The sequence below is a fragment of the Malurus melanocephalus genome, unplaced genomic scaffold (genome assembly GCF_030028575.1).
Source record: "Malurus melanocephalus ecotype Western Australia unplaced genomic scaffold, MMel_1.1 scaffold_60, whole genome shotgun sequence".
Lineage (NCBI taxonomy): Eukaryota > Metazoa > Chordata > Aves > Passeriformes > Maluridae > Malurus > Malurus melanocephalus.
Window position 1 is genome coordinate 610,367 of NW_026623292.1, and position 18,837 is coordinate 629,203.

The 18,837-nt window shown below is 38.2% G+C and overlaps 1 protein-coding gene across 12 annotated transcripts in view; it reads left to right on the top strand.

The window, feature by feature from the left end:
- NRCAM (neuronal cell adhesion molecule) overlaps positions 1-18,837 on the top strand; it is a 146,113-nt gene that overhangs the window by 41,255 nt on the left and 86,021 nt on the right. For all 12 annotated transcript variants that reach the window (XM_057366128.1, XM_057366123.1, XM_057366124.1 and 9 more), the window contains exon 2: positions 4,524-4,617. The gene's annotated coding sequence lies outside the window, so the exon portion shown is untranslated. The remainder of the gene's footprint in view (positions 1-4,523; positions 4,618-18,837) is intronic.

The following is an 18,837-nucleotide window of genomic DNA, read 5'->3' on the forward strand; positions in this document are numbered from 1 at the left end:
ATAGAATAAGGTAGAATGTTTTTAAATAGGATTTCTTTCTATAGGAGTTGAGATAAATACAAGTGTTCTCTACCAGTGTTGCTTCAAGGTAGTTCCTTGGAAAGCAAGGATGGTCCAGCAGTTAATGTGGTGTGTGAAATCAGTGTCTTTAGGACTGTGGGCAAACATATTTGATTCTTTAAAATGTTCTCCTTTATGTCTCAGTACATTTAAATTTTCTGGAATTTCATCACTGGGTGCAGATTGTAGTTTTTGCAATGATCTGTCTCTTAGACACACTGGAGATCAGTGGATTGGCCCAGTGACAAGTCATCAAGTAGAATAAATGTAAAGGAAAAATGTAACTATATCTCTAATTTAATAGGCAGGTCACAGGTAGTTGTTTAGAAGGAAATCGTGGATAATATAAGAACTGGATAAAAATTTTAATATTGCTTGCATTTTTTTATGCATTGCATATAATGAAAAACCATATACATATATTTTGTGGTTTTAATTTTTAATTACTCTTAAAAAAACCCAAACAAATGGAAAAATGCCCTAATAGTGTGAGCATCATTTCATTAAAAGGTTCATGCACCTAAGCAGATTTAGCTCTGCTTTTATATAAATACAGGGAAATGTTTAACYCCTATTGTATGGCCACAAAGCCTGTGCTGATCACACAGAAGCTTGGGAGGGCCGAGGACAAAGCGCCGGGCTGCTGGAAACGGCTCCTCTTGTGCGGCCCCTGCACACAGGCCAGCAACTGCAGAGCTTAGCACCAGAGTTTTGTCAAGTTTGCAACATGAAGGGGAGCATAGTACAAGTTCTTACCTCTCACTAGCAGAAAGAAAGGAAAAATCAACCCACCAAAAAAGAAAGAGGACCAAGACGGCTTCATAGCTACACACACAAGGTAATGGCCGAGTTCCCTTTTCTATCCTGGTACTTCTTAATCACTMAAATAGTTGAAATTTACGTACCCTAGGATTAGTTAGTTTGATTTATTGGAATGAAGTTTCATGAGGGAATTCAGGTTATAACTTTGAACAGGATAATAAACCCACACTATGTAAATTACTGAGACATTCCGCTTTGGTTAATAGTCTAGGAATTGAAAGAATGGGGTTATAATTTGTATCCACGAAGGAAGGGCATGACTTTGCAACATATTAAAGATCAGATGAAATCTGTATTCTGTTTTGATTAGTATAATATGCATAAAATCTGGGCATTGTTCTTACGGATGTTAATATAATCTAGGCTGGATTACTTGCTCTAGGAAATATATTTGTGAGGATTTGTGTTTCAGAAATGAAAAATAAAAAAGTTACTTTTGTTGTATTTCCACTRTATATTTTTTCCATTATTACTTTGTCAGAATCATCTGGGGTTGAGCACACCCAGAAATAAGATAGCTATGACAGCAAGATGGATCACTGCCCTCATCAACAAGCAGGGTGGTTTCTCCTTTTCTGAGAGCTCCTCATTACTCCTTAGCTCTGAAAGAAGAAGCTACATGAGAGTGAACAATGGAGCTCTGCAGTACTGGATTGCATAAAACTGTGGTTAAATACAATAAATATCACAAAGCAAATATTTTATATTAAAGAACTTTCCACGGTATTGTAAAGTAAACSGAAACTTCATTATATGTATATAGATACATTATCAATTTTAGGAGAAAGCTATATATTGTCTCAGTATTGCTCTTTAAGGTTACATTAAAAATATTAAAGTGTCCTGACATTTTAAATAATATTTTTGAGTACATTTTATATAAAACTATTTAGCCAATCAGGTTATGAAATAAAAATTAATCTTTTGTATTTTGGATTTTTTTTACATTAGAACTTTTTGAATAGTTTTCTATTGCAATCTATGTATTTCTATTCTAAATTTAGCTTCCCTGGAGTCTGTCAACACTGTTACAAGAAAAGCAACAATGCTATGTAAATTGTAGTTCTTTCACAAATTTTTGAACAAATAAGTGTGCAGTAAGCATAATGTCAAGTGCAGAAAATTCAAAAGGGTGCTTTAGATTTCCACAATATGCTAGTGACCAAGGAAATTATATAACCCAAAATATATCTCATTAATTTGAAAACATATTTCATCTAATCTGTTATTTTTTTAGAACCATCATTTTTACCCTTCTTGATTTTTCTTTCTTGCTAGGTTTTTTCCCTTCTTTTAGTGAATGTTAGAAATTTGGAAAAGATTACCTGAAGTATTAATAGAGCTGTGATTTTCTGCTGTATATGAGGTCTCATACAAGTCATCCCTGGGTTTTAGAACATGCTTAACTTTTGGCATGTTCTTAAATGGCAAAAAGAAGAAGGCAGGGACAAATTCCTGTCATCAAGGTAYGCTGCTTGGCAAGGTCTGTGCATTTTAATGCTTTAGAAAATTAGTCTCTTAAAAAAGAAGGCTGGCCATAATCTGGTTGTGGTGTGGGTGCTGTAGTATTCCTGMAGTCCTGATAAGTAGTTGGTGTCTTTAGTTCAGAGATACCTGGAATAAAGGAAGCTATATTGMAGCCCATCAAAGTCATGATGTTACAGGCTAATATTGTAAATCCGTGTGGTCTGCTCCGGTGTGTCCCATGGGGGCAGGCAGAGGCTGCAGCTGAGGATGCAGTTTCTGAAATGGGATAATTGCAGGGCTGTCAAGAGTGGAGAGTCACAACTTAAGGCAGTTTTAGCCATGCTGTTGTTTGGAAGGGTTCTTTGGGCTGGAACGTTCTCTAAAGCACGCTCAGGTTTTGTCTCAGTTTGTTGGGGCACCGAAGCAGCCAGGAAGCAGCGTGAATGGCAGGGTGGATGTCGCTGTTACCTTGGTATAATGGGATCTGTGCGATCATTGTCAGCCTGTGCTGTGCTCAATTAGGAGCTGCACGCATGTAGCACYGCTGAATGCAAGTTCTGTGTTGACTTTGGCTCATCCAGATCCTGCTGGTTTGCCGGCAGCTTTTCCAGCTGAATATGGAGGCGGGGGGTTGGAAGTGATTTGAGTGCCTGAATAAAGATAAAGGCAGTGAAGTGAGTCTCCTATGTGAATTTCACCCCGGTGAAATAAATTATATATGCCAGAACTCCAGAAGTTACAAAGTTAATGTATTGTTTCCAGTGTTTCATTATGTAAAGCAACAAGTTGTTTTAGAAGAGCATGATAAAAAGCAATTTATGAGAAGTGTTGTTCGTTACTGAAAGAAATAGCTACAGGAGGGTTCTAAGGTTTTGCCAATTGGCAGGCCAATCTAACTATAAAAAGGCTTTTCAAAGTATATGGAAAGAAATTGATTATTCAGGTTGATGAGAAATTAAACTGATCTTCCTGTGTCACTCTCGTAAGCTGGGATGTTGTAGTTTCTCCTGGTTTACTATACAAAACAATGCCAATCTGCAGTTTAGAGTAAATAAGGAACCTTAATTACTTTCCTACAAGTAAGGTGTGCATATTTTATGTACAGGACACAAAATAACAGGTGTTGTGGTGATGGTAATTTGTTGCTGCTCTCTGCAGTTCGTCACCAGTTCACTGAAATAAAGACTTCATATTGTGCCAAGGGTAACTGAGTTTGCAGATGAGCAGCATGTGTTGAAGTTCAAAGACTGTAAGGAGAATCCTAAGTTAGAAAGTTTTTGAAGCTCACTTTCAAAATTCCTGATCTGTCTTCAGTCTTGCTCCCTCGAAAGTTCAGTTCCACATATGCCATGGAAAGATAGGCAACTTGTTCTCAACAAAACATAAGATAGCTTAAAGTAACAAAAAGTAAGAGATGAGAGGAACTGGGTGCAGCATTCTTGTGAATAAATGAAGAATTCAAAATAAACCTCTCCTGCTGTCTTCTCTTGCATTGTTTCGTGCTTGTAACTGGGGGAGGAGAGGAGTGGGGGATGTGCATCCCATCCTTCCACTAGAATTGAGGATATTCTCCTAGAAAGTGGGAGATCAGACAAATTACAAATTGCCTATGACTCATATCTCTCTCTTTTTGGGCAAGTGCTGTCTGCGACCAAAGGTTTCCCTGCAATAGAGGCTTGCTGTCAGCTGCTAGCACCTCTTCCAGCAGATGTCTTTAGAAGCTTGAGCACATGTAGCACAAAGAGCACTCAAGTGTTTAGTCCTGAGGTACCCAGGGTGCCTTAAATTGGGTTACTGAACACTGGAAAGATGTGGTTCCGCTTCTTGATTGTCTTGCTTTGTGAAGCACTGACTGTTTATCACTAATGGTACAATGAACCTGATAAACCTGGATATGGCTACTCTGGTTTGGTCTGATGTAACTGGCTATTTCACAGAGCTAAATGCAAAACCCAGCTTTGAAACCTCGGGAGCTGCTTTTGTTTCTAATACTTCTTATTTTTTCTTCGGCCCAATGTATATAAATTAGTTTCTATTAAAATACAATTTCATTTGACTTAACTGAATTTAGTATTGCAGCTTTATCAAGATATATGAAGTATTTGTTGTAATTTAACAGTAAACATAATTATTTGTTTCTATAAATACTTCAAGTTGTATGTTTTTTTTCTCAGGCAAGGCAGTAACAGAGACCTGTCATACAGGACATAAGAAAAGAAGGAAAAGTAAAGGGAGAGACCAACATTCTCAGAAGTTATTTGTACAAAGGTAAGATAATTTTTCCCTCTTTAGTTTATTTTCCTATGCTAACTGCGGGGGAAAAAAAAMCCCCAAACTACTGGCATTGATTTTCTATCTGTTAATTTCTATCTTTCAATTCAGTTTCTATTAAGTGTTATCCAGGGTAATCATGTAACATGTTCTGCGTTTACCTGCATTTTCATTTTTACTTAACAGTCTGTGATTTTCTTTTTAAATTTCAGCTCAAGYTGTAACTGAAGGCCATATCTAAATATGTTAACTAGAAAAGCAGCTGAAAGTATTTTATTGTTTTATGTAATTGAAGGTGGCCTTAATGATTTCTGATATTCCTTACTGGAGATAATAGTGTCAAAGAAAGTCAACTCATGAAAAAGTGAGTCTGGAAAAATGAACTTAGAAAGAATATTCTATATTGTACCAAAAAATTGAAAGTTTTTTCTTTTAGCAGAGACCACAGATTTAGTGATGGGGACATTCTGAAATCTTTGCTCACATGGTTTAGGTCCTAACTTCTTTTTTCCCAATCCCYCTTGAACTCCCTCCCTGCTCTTGTGTTTGAATTGTGTAATTATTTCGGCATAAGAAGAGAGCTTTACTTGAAGTGAGTAGTAGCTGCTGAATAGTCAACTGTGGTTTAGTATCTGATTTTTTTTTTAATGAAAATCTGATTTGGGGATCTTGAATGCAGTATTGTGTGTAGTTTAGTAGAACAGAACTTTTTTATCTTTTACAGTGTGTAGGCGTGGATGATTGCAAAGTGTTTTATCCCTCTGTTACGTGGTCAAGCAGACAGACAGTCTGAGAGCGCCAGTAATACATTTAAAACGGAAGGGAGGACATGGTCACTGAAACATTTTGACTTCTGGATTACTTATTAGTGTTACTGAAAGTAACATTTAGTGGGTCCTCTCCCTGCCATGAAGATATTTTGTTTGCTTGTTTGTTTTTTACCTCTTCTGAAATGGTTCTTATGTTAGTCACTCAGGAGTTAATGCATCTTTGGATAAAGAGGACTGTTACTGTAAGGTTTTTAAACTAGACTGCTCTGAAAAAAAAAAAATGACCATTGAAATCTCTGAAAGGCTTTTTGGATGGTAACCAAGTTAAGGAAGCTCTGAAGTTCTTTGGCTTTGCTACTGGCTGCTCTCACTCACCAGGATCCTGGCACCCTATCACTGTGCCTTCATTGCCTCCATTGCTCCAGTTCTCCTGTCAGGGAATGCCACCATACAATACATCCCCTGGGGCTAATTGGATGAGTGACAACCAGCCAGCTCCAAAGTGACAATTGTTTGAATGCCTAACTGGGTCAGTGCACAGGTGCCTGCTCCTCATGAATGAGATGTTCTAGCTTTTCTCTGTGATGTTCTCTGGGTTCCTCTCATTTTTCCTACAGTTGTGAAACAAAACTGTCAATACTTTGATGTGAGAGAATAGGCTTTGTCAAAGGAGARGGATGATTTCCCGTTGCCCTGCTTTGGTTAAACAAGCTTTACCACTTGAGTACTCACTRAAGGAGACACACAGAAATCCATTAAATGACGGAAGTTTGCTGATRCAAATGGACATTTCAATAGACAATAAGGTGAATTATTTGACTGGTGAAAACAAATACACTGTCTTAAACTCTATGTTATGTGGTTCTCATACTGTTTAAGACCTACAGGTTTGAGCATGAGGAAAAGCTTTAGAGAGAAAAAGAACTTACTTTGTTATATCTGCACAATGAGGCTTTTCCTAAGTCAAATCACTTACGTTCATATAATGAAGTCAGACACAGGCAACTGATGTACAAGGGAACTGTTTTGTCTTATTGAAGGCTTGGTATGTGCATAGAAAACAACTGACATTAAGCCAGTCTATATTACTTAGATGAATTTACCCTTTTGTCTCTTCCACAAAAAACGTGGGATACTTGAGRTTGGAAAGGTTGTCTGCAGATTGTCCAGTTCACCACCCACTCTGATCAAGTAAAGGAGGTTGCTGCTTGGGCAGCTGGTGAGCAACCATAGAGTAGAAAAGATCTTTTTTTTGTTTAGGTGGAATTTTATCTGTTTCAGTTTGTGGTCATTGCCTTTTACCCTGCTGCTGGGCACCACTGAGAAGTGCTCTTTACCCCTGTGCCCCTCAGGTATTTATACACATTGACAAGATCTCTTGGAGCCTTCTCCAGGCTGGAGTCTCCGTGCTTCCAGGCTCACCACGTCARATGCTCCAATCCTTAATCGTCTTGGCAGTCATACCCTGGACTGCATTCTGGGTTGCTTATGTTTTGCTTGTACTGGGCAGCCCACAAGTGGACACAACCCTTCAGGCATATCTCAGCAGTGCTGAGTGGAGTGGAATGATCTCTGTCTTGACCTGCTGATAACATTTTTTCCTAATGCAGCACAAGATGCTTTTGGCCTTCCCCACTGCAGTGGTACACTGCTGGCTTGTGGCTTGCTTGGAGCCCACTAGGATACCTCCCTGGYGTTTTCCTGCAAAGCCTCTTTCCAGCTGATCATGCTTCATCCTGTTCTGGTGCTTGGGGTTATTCCTCCCTAGGTGAAGGACTTTGTATTTCCCTTTGCTGAACTTCGTAAAATTCCTGTTGGTTTATGGCTGAGCTTTGTAAGGTGCCTGTGAATGCCAGTTCAACCAGCTGGTCTGTGAGCCCCTCTTCCCAGTTGGTGTCGCCAGGAAACTTGCTGTGGGTGCACTGTATCCCAGCATCCAGGTCATTAATGAAGGAGTTGAATGGAACTGGCGCAAGTACTGATCCTCAGAGTACACCAGCAGACTTTTCTCTAGCTAGACTTCATGCTGATCACAACCCTTTGAGGCCAGCAGTTCAGCCAGATTTCCGTCTATCTCACTGTCCAGTTCTGTAGTCTGTACTTCATCAGTTTGTCTGTGGGGAATTTATGTGAGACAATGTCAAAAGCCTTGCAAAAGTCAATATAAACAACATCTGCTTCTCTCCTGTCACCCACTGAGCCAGCCATTAGCTGGTCTGTTCTGCCCAGAGTGTCTCTGTCCTAGCAGGTGCTGCTGGCAGGGTGGCTCCAGTGTGTCCCCAGTTCAAGATTTGTTTAAAACAATGTTGTCACTCTTGTTTTGGCTGGCTTGAATGTGTGWTTCTAAAATAATGCTTTTTTTATTGGTGTATATTTAAAAGCGTGCAGACAGTTATTTAAACATAGTCAAGTTTGAAAATATTCGAAGTGGTGCGAAGTCAGCTAGGTAGCTACTGTCAACATTGTTTATAGAGAAACTGTTTATGTTCCTCCCTGTCCTTACTAATAAAAAGACCTGCTGACAGAAGTGGAAAATAAAGAGAAAAAAAGGCTTTATATGGTGTCTCCCAGCTGTTTATGATAAACAGACTGAACTGAGGGAACTTTTAATTAGTAGGAGTCAGAGGAATTATTTATAATWACAGAAGTTCAATTTTTCAAGTTTACATTATTCCTTGTAAAATTTGTTGTGAAAAATGACCTCATTCTAACAAGGCTGGCATACCATCTAATTAAATTTAGGAAACTTGATAGGAGAAACTGTCTGGAACAGAGGAACATATTTCAGTAATCCGTAGTTTCCTAACATGAGCAAGGAAAGGATGAAGAGGGTTTCTTATTCAAGAATCAAGATGTTAGCATTTTACATGGCAAAAATTACCTCTAGAAACCAAGAGACATTTTTAACAGACTGGGACATGGAAGGCTGTAAAATGAAAACTTCTATTTTCACTTGTGGAAAGACATGATTTTATTTATATTAAAAAATACCTCACAGAGATTTAATTTATTGATAATAAACTGATGTGTTTCATAAATAAGCTACCAAGAGTTTAAACAGAAATAGTTGTAACTCATTTAGGAATCGCAGCAACTCTAGTTCTATTGAAGCCTGCCCAAATGTAGTGAGTGTATGGTGTCTAGGATAGTTTTAGTATTCATATAAAACATGGGGTTTTGCCTGACTTCATAATCTCTGATTTCCTCATATGTAGATGAAATTAAATGGACCTCTTTAAATCACTTGTTCCTTTTTTGGATATCTTGCTTTTCCAATATGTTAAAAGAGGACAGCATGTAAGGAAAATATATAATCCTGAGCGCTCGGCTCCTGGTGCATACTCATTTTGCAAGAACTTTGGGTGATGACTTATGTAGGATAAAAGTGATACTCCTACATTATTGCAAATTTGAGTCTGTTCCTGTGGTAACTGTGCTTGCAACCACAGTTGCCATAAATAAACATTTTATAACTTTTTTCTTTTTTAACATAATGTTAAAAGGGGAGGGATGGTAAAGAAAAGCAAAGGAAAGTCAAACCAAGTTTTGTTCAGGTTTTTTTCTGTGGTTTTGGAAACTTTCTGAGCTTTCAACTTCCTGCGAGAGAAGCAGTGGTAAAAGATCTTGGGAAACTATTTGAGTGCTATATTTTTGTTCCTTGGTGCTTATACTTCACTGAAATACTGAATGAGTGTGAAATATAGAAGGCAGCAAACACAAATATTTAAGACATGGAGTTACTCCACCTAATTTCAGGTGTTTGGGTGCGTCAGTGAAATTAACAGCGTAGTTGTTTAATCAATGGAAATTGATCCAATTAAAGAGAAACATGATTTTTGGTAGACATTTAGGTGAAGCTTACACTCATGCATTTACTTATTGGAGCTACTCTATAAGGCAAATATATAACTTSATCTTAAAAGAATTTTCAAGCTACRTAATTAGTAGAAAAATACAGTAATTTAGTTTTTGAAGTCTTCTGGTAGCCCTGGAAATCATCCAGTACAGCGTCCTGTTCGAAGCAAAGGAAGGGTAGAGTCAGAGCGGATTATTCAGGGCTTTGTCCCATTCAGTTTCAAAAATCTCCAAGGGTGGAGGTTCTACAGTCTCCTTGGACAATGTAGTATGTCCTTAACAGCTCTACCTAGGAAATTTCTTATTTAAGTCTGAACTTTACTTTGCTGTAACTTCTGACTACTGCATCTTGGCTTTTTGTGGTGCACCTTGAAGTCTAGCTGAGTATTTTCTACCATCCCCCTTCCTCTGTGTCTTTAGGGATTGGTRTTGGGAATATACAAAAACCTCAGCGCCACCGTAACTCAATCCTTTTTAAAATACTAAAGTACTTTTTGGAAGCATTTTACTTACTTGCTTTAAGTCTAAGTTTACTAAATGTTTTATGGAGTATGCTAACATGAAAAATGGGCAACAAAACRCAGTCCTGAAAAAGGCTGCAGCATGATGCCAAGACATTCTGTATTGAAATCCCAGAATACACCACTTTTCCCTGGGTCTGTCATGGAAGGCTTGGAAATGCTTAATTTTTTATGGAATTCTTTGCCAACATGTGAACAAACTCATGTTCACAATTTCATTAGTGTATAGTAAAGGCAGAAGCTGAAACAAAGGATACAACTGAGTTTTCAGAASAACTTGTGATACTGTATGACACAAAAGATAAGCTTACAAAATCAAATAGGAAAAGACCACTGGAAGAGATTACAGCAAAATATAAAGGACAAAGGGTAAAGGTTCAACATGGAGAGGGATAAATTGTTTTTTAAATCACTACTGGTTTTTAAATCACTGTTTTTTATTACTGTCTACAATAACGGGAAAAAAAAGACATAGATTCTTGGTTTTATCATAAATTTATAGAGGAGTTAGTAAATATAATGAGCATACATAATATTGTGGGATAATCTGGATAGATTTATGTATCAGAAAAAATGTAATGGATGTAATGAAGGCAGCAAATGTCGTGCATTTTAATATCTGGAGGGCTTCAGTCTTTGTTGAAGGCCAGTGTTGTTTTGCAGAGGAGTCTGAATGACCCGTTAATTATCAGAAAATTTTTCTAGTGTTTTGCAACAGGACAGTATTATGTCTAAATGTATGTGACTATTTAAGTGACTGATACAATGTAGCTTTTCATGTTAATTTTGCACTATTTCTATCAGTGAAATCGTATCCTAAAAGCATTAAGACAGCAGACTCATTTGTGCATTACTGATTTAGCTTTGTGTTCATCTCTGCAACAAGATGTTCATGTTATCAGTGTTACAAACTGGTAGTACATGGAGAGGTATCTGGAATGTTTTGATTTATTTCTAAAACAGTAATATGCTAGCAAATCTAGGTCTGTGCTTTAGATGAGTGAATAAAGGCAAATGGTATGTTGTAACTATCTTCTTCCTTTTCTTTATTTCCCAAGAAATATCTGTGTCAGCTATTTCGCTAGTTCTGCCATATCAGAATAACACCAGGCGAAGGCATAGAATGGATAAAAAGTAATTTATTACTGAAAATAATAGTAATTGCTCCACTGACCGAGCCTAAAYCATGATTTTGCTGTAGTCTTCAAATTCTGAGCTATATTTTGTTGATCTATCTCTAGAAAAAGTACCAGTCCTTTCAGTGGGGTTCGGTTTGCTTATGATTACAGAGCCTCAGTTGATTCTGAGCAAACTGAAACTCAACCTTTTRAAACATACAGACTTGTTCAGAGTAACAAGGTGAAAACTGGATTTGTTCTTCATGCCCTGCACTGCTCCCAACACGAGGCTATGTGTGTGTCACCCAGAATTAATTCCTCGCTGACCCCTGTTGTGTTCAGAGGAGGATGGGACTCTGTCTGATCTCAGGGCAGTTGTTCATGTGGTTCTTTTCTTCTTCAGTAGAGGAATTTGGCCTATTTGCAATTCAAAGGTTCAGCAGGAGCAGAGGAGAAGCACCTCTAGTGTCTCTGGCTTCTTTTTGGGAGCAGAGGAACCACTGTTGCCTCACTCCAAGTATGCATCACATGTGCTTCTTCAAGCAGGTCAGACCAAGCTTTAACATAAAAACTTAGCTTCACTGCAGTTCTTAAAGCTTATTTTTAATTTAAAATTAAATAATGCCATTAAAACTAACCCTTCATCATAATGTATTCCAACACCATTAGCAGGCCTGAGTATCTTATGTGTACAAGTCTTGGTATTTCTGAATTGACAATTTAAAGAATATTCACTAAAATATTAATCATTAAATGTGTCATGAGTGATGAACAGCATGTAGTTTATCATAAACCTTTTTTTTTGTAGAAGGCTTGTTTCCAAACAACAAACCCCAAATGGATTATTCATGCTATGCTAGGCATTATTGCATCTCAGAGTTACCTCAATATTTTCCTGACAGATAACAGTTTCCAGAACTSCATGAGATGTGTAGTTTACAGTATGGTGAAATGAAGTCAACGCTTTTAGGATTTTTTCTGAAGTTATTTGGCATTTTCTTTTAAAAAAAWATTCTGTTTTAACCTTCATATTTTCTGTCTTTCAAGAATTTTGATATTTTWGTTTCATTATTGGCAGTTATTGATTTTGAGAAAGTTTGAGACTGAGACTCTAAAATAGCTTCAGTTACTAAAAAAAAATTTTACTACCTTCATGTTCCTCTCCATGGTATTTCYTATGTTGTGTCATTATTTGAACCTTGCTGACCTGAAAAGTATGGTACCTAGTCAATTTGGAGCACCTGCCAAGAATGGAAGAACTGTATAAGAGGGCTGAGGAACTGTAGAAGTATAATTGTCTAAGAAGGTACATTTTCAAATAGGAAACAATTTATTTGTGGTGCCTGTGTAGTTAGAGACACTAATTCTCTGAATATCCCAGTTTTCGAAAGTATTGCTCCAGTGGAATGTCAGATTCCACCGAGAATGGTGAGGGKTTTTGCGTCCTGTATGTGACTGGCTTTAGCTCCGTGAATTACATCCAGACAAAAATTGATTTTTATGACTGAAGGGCAKCTCTGCCCTCCTCACTGACTGTGGAAAGATGAATTACAGGCAGCTTCCCCTGGAGTCTCTCAGGGCTGATCTATGCCTTGGAAGTTTTTTTGGCAATTTACTGGGCAATTAAATTTGCAGGAAGTACTTCAAAGGAAAATAGATGTTTGGCTGGCAGGAATGGATGTTTTCCAGCCAGGGAAAAGAGAAAAATGTTGCAAGGAAGATTTAAACCCTGTAGGTATACATTAAATAACCTACCACCAGCTGACAGGTCTTTCTGYTAGCTGAAGTGTGTTCAGACAGGTTTCTCGAGTCCACCCCATGAAATGGCTGCAGCGCTCAAGCCACACAGGTTTGGAAGGGGTTGAATCCTTCACATCTAGAACAGCGGACTGCAGAAGGATGATATGCTTCCACCCATTAATGTCTTTCAAATAGTTGCAAAAGTTATGAAGTAGAGCCATATCCTGAATGTTGGTGTGGAATGTCGTAAAGCAGGCATTTATYCAAGGCAGTAGTAGTTGCCTTGGACTGCTTGTGGAGCCCTGAAGAATCTGACAATTTCAGTTCATGCAGGTGAAATGGATTAAGTTTCTTACCATACATTGTAACATTTTCTTCACTGTACTTCTTCATGTCTTGTTGATTCATCTAGCACAGTGTTTGCTGTTGAAAGAGTAAAGACAGGAGTTTTTGGGTTTGGGGCCTTTGGGAACTTTTCCAGAACAATGTGGTGGTTCAGGAACGTGGAAAAGTGACATATTCATGAATTCTATTAGTTGATGTTCARTGCTGGAAGACACAAAATATCCGTGCAGCCTGCAGATGTTAAAAATGGATTTGGGATTTAACAGGAAYTGTAAAAGTTATTTTTCTACATTAACGTTTGAATCTTGTTTCTTTCCTTATACAGTTCCCCCAAAACAGTACCTAGTGTAAAATACAATTTTGATTCTCAACATTTTCATACGAATGTTGCTATCAACTTTTAAGTTAGCTTATAGGTAAGCTTTTAATCTGAAGGTTTTGTAAAAACAATCTGCTGAGAAGTATCCTCTGTCTGAAAATTAACACAAGTCAAGAAAAGCTGATGGGGCATTTTTTTGACTCCTGTTGGCATTAATGCAGAAAAGTGATGAATAGCTTATGCCTAAACTATAAGGAAACTGGATCCACACCTGTTCTTTTTAAAACCAAAGAAGTTCTTCCAAGGTATTTGATGGTTTTTTTTTTTGCTGGTATCAAAGAAGCAAGCTATGAAAAGGATTTTGAGAGCTTCTTCATATTGCTATTGCAAAAATTATGCAGGTAACCTGTATGAAGTTACAAGAGGATTTTTCATYGATGCAAGGTATTTTACATGGTTGTAACTGTTCACTTAAAGGTCCAAGGARAATGCTTAGTTTTATTCTTCTCACCAACACCTTTAACAGGATCTGTTCTTCAGCAAGTGGGACAGAGCTCTCCTAAGGACCAGAAACAGCTTCCACAAAACCACTAATGTAAGGGAGCATTGGACTCTTATTAGAGAACAGCCTTGCACAAGAAGATACCTGGAGTTTGACAGATGGTGTACTCCTCATTACTAATACTTCCTTGCTATGTATACTTCATACAAGCAGTTAGGTTTTCTTGAGTGCACAGTGGCCCAGCTTATGGAGTAATAGAAACTCCCGAGAGTCCCATGATTAGGGCCTTTAGCTAGCTTAAATGTGAAATGCAAAAGGCCTACTATAGAGCTTTCCTCCTACTCTGTAACTGTATGACCTTTGGAACAGGCTCCCCAAGAAAGTGGTCACAGAATCAGCCTGTCAGAGTTCAAGAAGCATTCTTGGGACTGTCCCATGCAAGACTGGGAGTTGGACTCAATGATCCTAATGGGTCCCTTTGAACTCAGCATATTCTGTAATTCTACCACATTAATGTGCAAAATGTTGCTGCATCTTTTTTCCATACTTGAAATCATGGTATGTTATTATCACTGCACAAAAGGTTTGCAGCTCTCTTTTCTGGTTTCATGCTGATATAACAGTACTTTGAATATCGGAAGAMAGAATTAAATAACTTTCAACAGTCTCTGTTGACTGGAATGGGTATTTCCTCACTGAGATTGCTAGCTGTTGTGATTACTGTGCAGAGGTGTCTCTTTTGTGTTCAATTTACAGGGTACATAGATGCCCAAACCAACAATGTGAATTACTCTTCTTATGGTGTTCCATTCAGGCTGGGAAGGCTGTGGCTGTTCTTTCTGGATTTGGTCCAAGCTGTTCAAGTAGGATCTTGTGGCTTGAGCATGCAGTATTTCATCTTCTCAGCTTGTTCTCTGTTGAGTTATTATCTGTCCCTGAGTTGCATAGGGTCCAGGGTTGAGTTACCTAACCAGCCAAAACCAAGGTTTTCTTCCTTGGAAAAGTACACATAAACAAATATACATACACTGAGTTGAAGACTGTAGCAGCAAATGTTACTGCACCCAGGATTGTTCTTGCAGTTGCAGCACATCTCTTGTAAAGGTTCACCTCTTTTCCTACACCTTATTCAGTGGAGAGCTCTGCCATGGGCCTTGCTTTCAGGAGAGCTTCAAGAAGAGATATTGAGCAAGAGGTGAATCTGTGAGAGAAGGGTTACAAAGARCACAGGCTTAGGACCCAAGCAGACTGTAGGGCAATGTGTAGTGTGTGCCTTGCACCTTGACAGGTGTCAGCACTTATCTCTGTTACACATGCAGTACCATCCTTGTCTGTTTAGTACAGTAAGTGCCTGTGACATGTTGTGTCTGACAGARGCTCCTCTGTGGAGCCTGTGAGATATGGGTGGCAGAACACCTTTGCTCTCAGGCACCCTTTTTCACCCTTTCTTCTCACAGACCTCAAGAAAGCTGATTACTTTACCTGTACTCCTCTCCTGAATCTAAATCACATTAGTTCAGCACAACTTCCATTTAAGTTCCAAGAGGAATCAATTTCGTAACAGGTTGTGTAACTCTTTTGTTACTTGTACTCATCTAAGKGATAACCTTATTTGTTTTGGATGCATTCATGTCTAATTGAACTTAGCAGCAGAATTCCTATTGGCATTACTAAGCTAGGATATAATTAATTACCTTWGGGTATATATGGTGAGATTGCATTCATAATGGTATATGAAAACTGATGGAATTAGGTCCAGAATATTTAATTTAATTCTTTAGTTGATTTAATGAAGCTCTTTTYCATCTCTATTAGTCTACACAAACAGGAAGATCCATGCGAAGATGACTATGYTTTTTTTCATCATAATTAATTTGAAAGAAGAGTGGCCATGACAGAATATGGAAAGCTTTCTGTGACACAGTGTGTTCTGATTTTGGCTTGGGTAGGATTAATTTTCTTCACAGTGCCTGCTTAGGGGCTGTGTTGTGGATTTGTGTTGAATACAGGATTGGTGATATAGAGATGTTTTGTTGCTGTTGAGGAGGGCTTACACAGAGCCAAAGTCTTTTCTGTTTCTCCTACTGCCAGGAAGTTGCAACTGCATGGGAGGCTGGGAGGAGACACAGCTGGGACAGGTGACCCCCTCTGACCAAAGGGAGACTCCACATTCCATCATGTACAGTATATGCGGAGGGGGGAGAAGGAAGGGGGTGATTTTTGCAGTGGTGGCGTTTTATTTCCCCAGTAACCACAGCATGTGATGGGACCCTGCTCTCCTAGGGATGGCTGAACACCTGCCTGCCATTGCAGAGTGGTAAATTCATTCCTTGTTTTGCTCTCTGTGGCCTTTGCTCTTCCTGTTAACTTATGGATTGCAGTAAAGACAGTTTTTCTGGCTTTTGCCTTTCCAATCCTTTCCCTGATCTTCTGGGTGAGGGAGTGAGGAGTGGCTGTCTGGGGTTAAACCATGACACAGGGATGTTTGATGCACACTTGGCCCTTAGCTGGGCGTTATCACACGACAGCAGTTATGAAGCAGTTATGGTTTTCAGTGACCATAATTCTTCACCATTCATTCCCAATAGGAAATGGCTGAAGGAACAAAACATCCTGTGTGGATATAATTAGCTTTCTGACATGTGACTTCTGAAATTAGGTGTAGCCAGCCAGGTGTTCTTCAGACAGCTGAACCAGCAAAATTTAATCAGCCTGCCTGATTTTCTCCCTGCTGATGGGTATTGCCTTCCCATGAGCTAAACCCCTCATTTGATACTTGTTTAAATCTTGTCAATTCCTTTGTTAATTGAGCCAGGTGGAAGAGAACATTTGCCTGTAACTTTAGAGAACCTGTAGTATGGTAGTGATGAAATTAAATTGGACAAAGACTTGTAGTGGTGGACCAGAAGCCAGTGTAACTTGATGAAGATGGGATGGTTTTGTGAAGTAGACTTGTGGAACCTCGTCTTATCATGTGTAAATCTAAGGACTTCTGGCCCTAAAGTTATCATGCAATGACAGGAAGAAGGACCTCAGGTTTCAACAGAATTGAGGTAAAATCTCACTGACCCTATAATTAAAAATAACAATAAATTACTTGATGCAATTCTGTGGGCACTATCATCAGAGGGGAAAAGTGCTTACAGTATCACTGCATCCACTTGAGATCAGTATTAGAATAGTATAATGTAGGTGATTTCAGACCTTTAATTAAACACCAGGGATTGCATTCCATCTGTTGCAAAAGGTGAAATCTAGTATTTGTGATACGARGATTCTCTAGTTRTGCCTTTTTCTGCAACCCTTGTAAGTTTTTTGTGAAATAGAAAAACTTACATTGCAAAAGCATCTGTAGAGCATCTATRTTTTTGGGCTTTTATTAAATGGTTAATCTACATGGGATTTGTGGAATCCAAGCAGAAACATTGTTAAATAATGCATACTGAGGAAAACATAATCTCATGTTTATTCCACAGAGGCTTTTGGTTTTGTTTCGGGATTCATGAACTCTCATGGGCCTTCTAAAAATTAGCAGATGTGGGTACTCTAACAGCTCAATAATGTAATCTGTCTGGCATCAGGAGCCCTCTTTTGCAGAAGCTAAGTGTCTTTTGATATGCGATGTGGTCCGATAATGTTATAAAGCTCTCTGGCTTCACCAGAGAGTAAATGACTGAGTATCAGCAGTTTGTAAAGCCTTTTAATACTGCTGAAAGAATAGATAATGACAGTGTACAGTACTAGAACAAAACAATAAAGACTGGGATATACAAAAGTTGTTGGCCACTTATTTTCTAAAGTAATTACAGTTCATGTGGGTTTGGCTTTTACAGCTTTGGCGTATAAATTCTTTTTGTTGAATTTCTGTGAAGTGTTATTCAGGAAGCACATTTCTGCAAGAAAACTGTCAAATGTTTAGCCACAGGAAGCAAAAGCAGTTCTTTGAAACCTGTCATCTAGTCATCTGTCCATATATTCATTAGTTTCTGAAATTACATGAATTAAAAAGGAAAAAATCATTTTGGAAGAGGATGTATCCTCATATTAAAATTTATACTGGAGTTTTATACTAGAGTTTTGTTAGGAAATTACTAACCTAATCTAGTGACAAGATGACAGAAGAAATTTAATATTCTGCCTGACAAAATGGAAAAAAAATGGATCTATGGATTATTGACAAAATGCTTTTGTTTTGCAACTCCTTTAAAGCAAATCATGGTAGTGTAGAAAAAAGGACTCTGGGAACAGCAGAAAGTCTCTTTTGTGTCTACCTACTGCAGCACACTCAGTCAAATGGCAAAAGGAAAGGCTCTRCCTACTGTCACTGCCAGAGGATTGCATTCACCTCTGTACAAAATGTGTTCTTTCTTTCAAGAAAGGTTAATGTGCTTTTCATTGTATTCTGTAGTCAGTAAGATTGTATATAAATTAGTTTTGAATTTCTGAGTAAAGCACCTTTAAACATACAACTAGCTTAGTAGAAAACTTCCTGTGGAAGTTCTCGTGCCCATTGACATCCTTCCATTATTGTGAATAACACATTTGGTACTTCTTTCATGTTTAAAGTACCTGTCTCCCTTTAGAGAAAAAAAATAAATGGTTATTGTTATCAGATAAAGCTTCCTGATGCTGGTAGACTTACTTAGCTACTGCAGTTTATCTTGAGAAAGCTAAACTGAGCTAAATGCTTTTCCACTCAGAAACATTTCTCCACAGAGAAACCTTCGAACAAATAAAGGATTCCTACAGATTTAAAAAGATAGATGGCATGCGTATTCTCACTGACAACACTAAAAGAGAGAGAAGGGAGAAGCTTAAACAGAGCTTCAAAAGTATCAGTGGCCTGGGCAAAGTGGAGGCAGTGAGCTGCTCTGTCAGGGTGCTGCCTGAAAAGACCAMGAAGCTTTGAGCACAAAAATAGCACTGGATTAATTTTTGAAYGAATGTCACATTGGTCTCTTACAGATGAATTAAATTAGTTTTTAAAATCTCCTTTTTGGAATAACCTACACAGTGGGATGCCTCTTGGCCAGCATTCACATCAAAA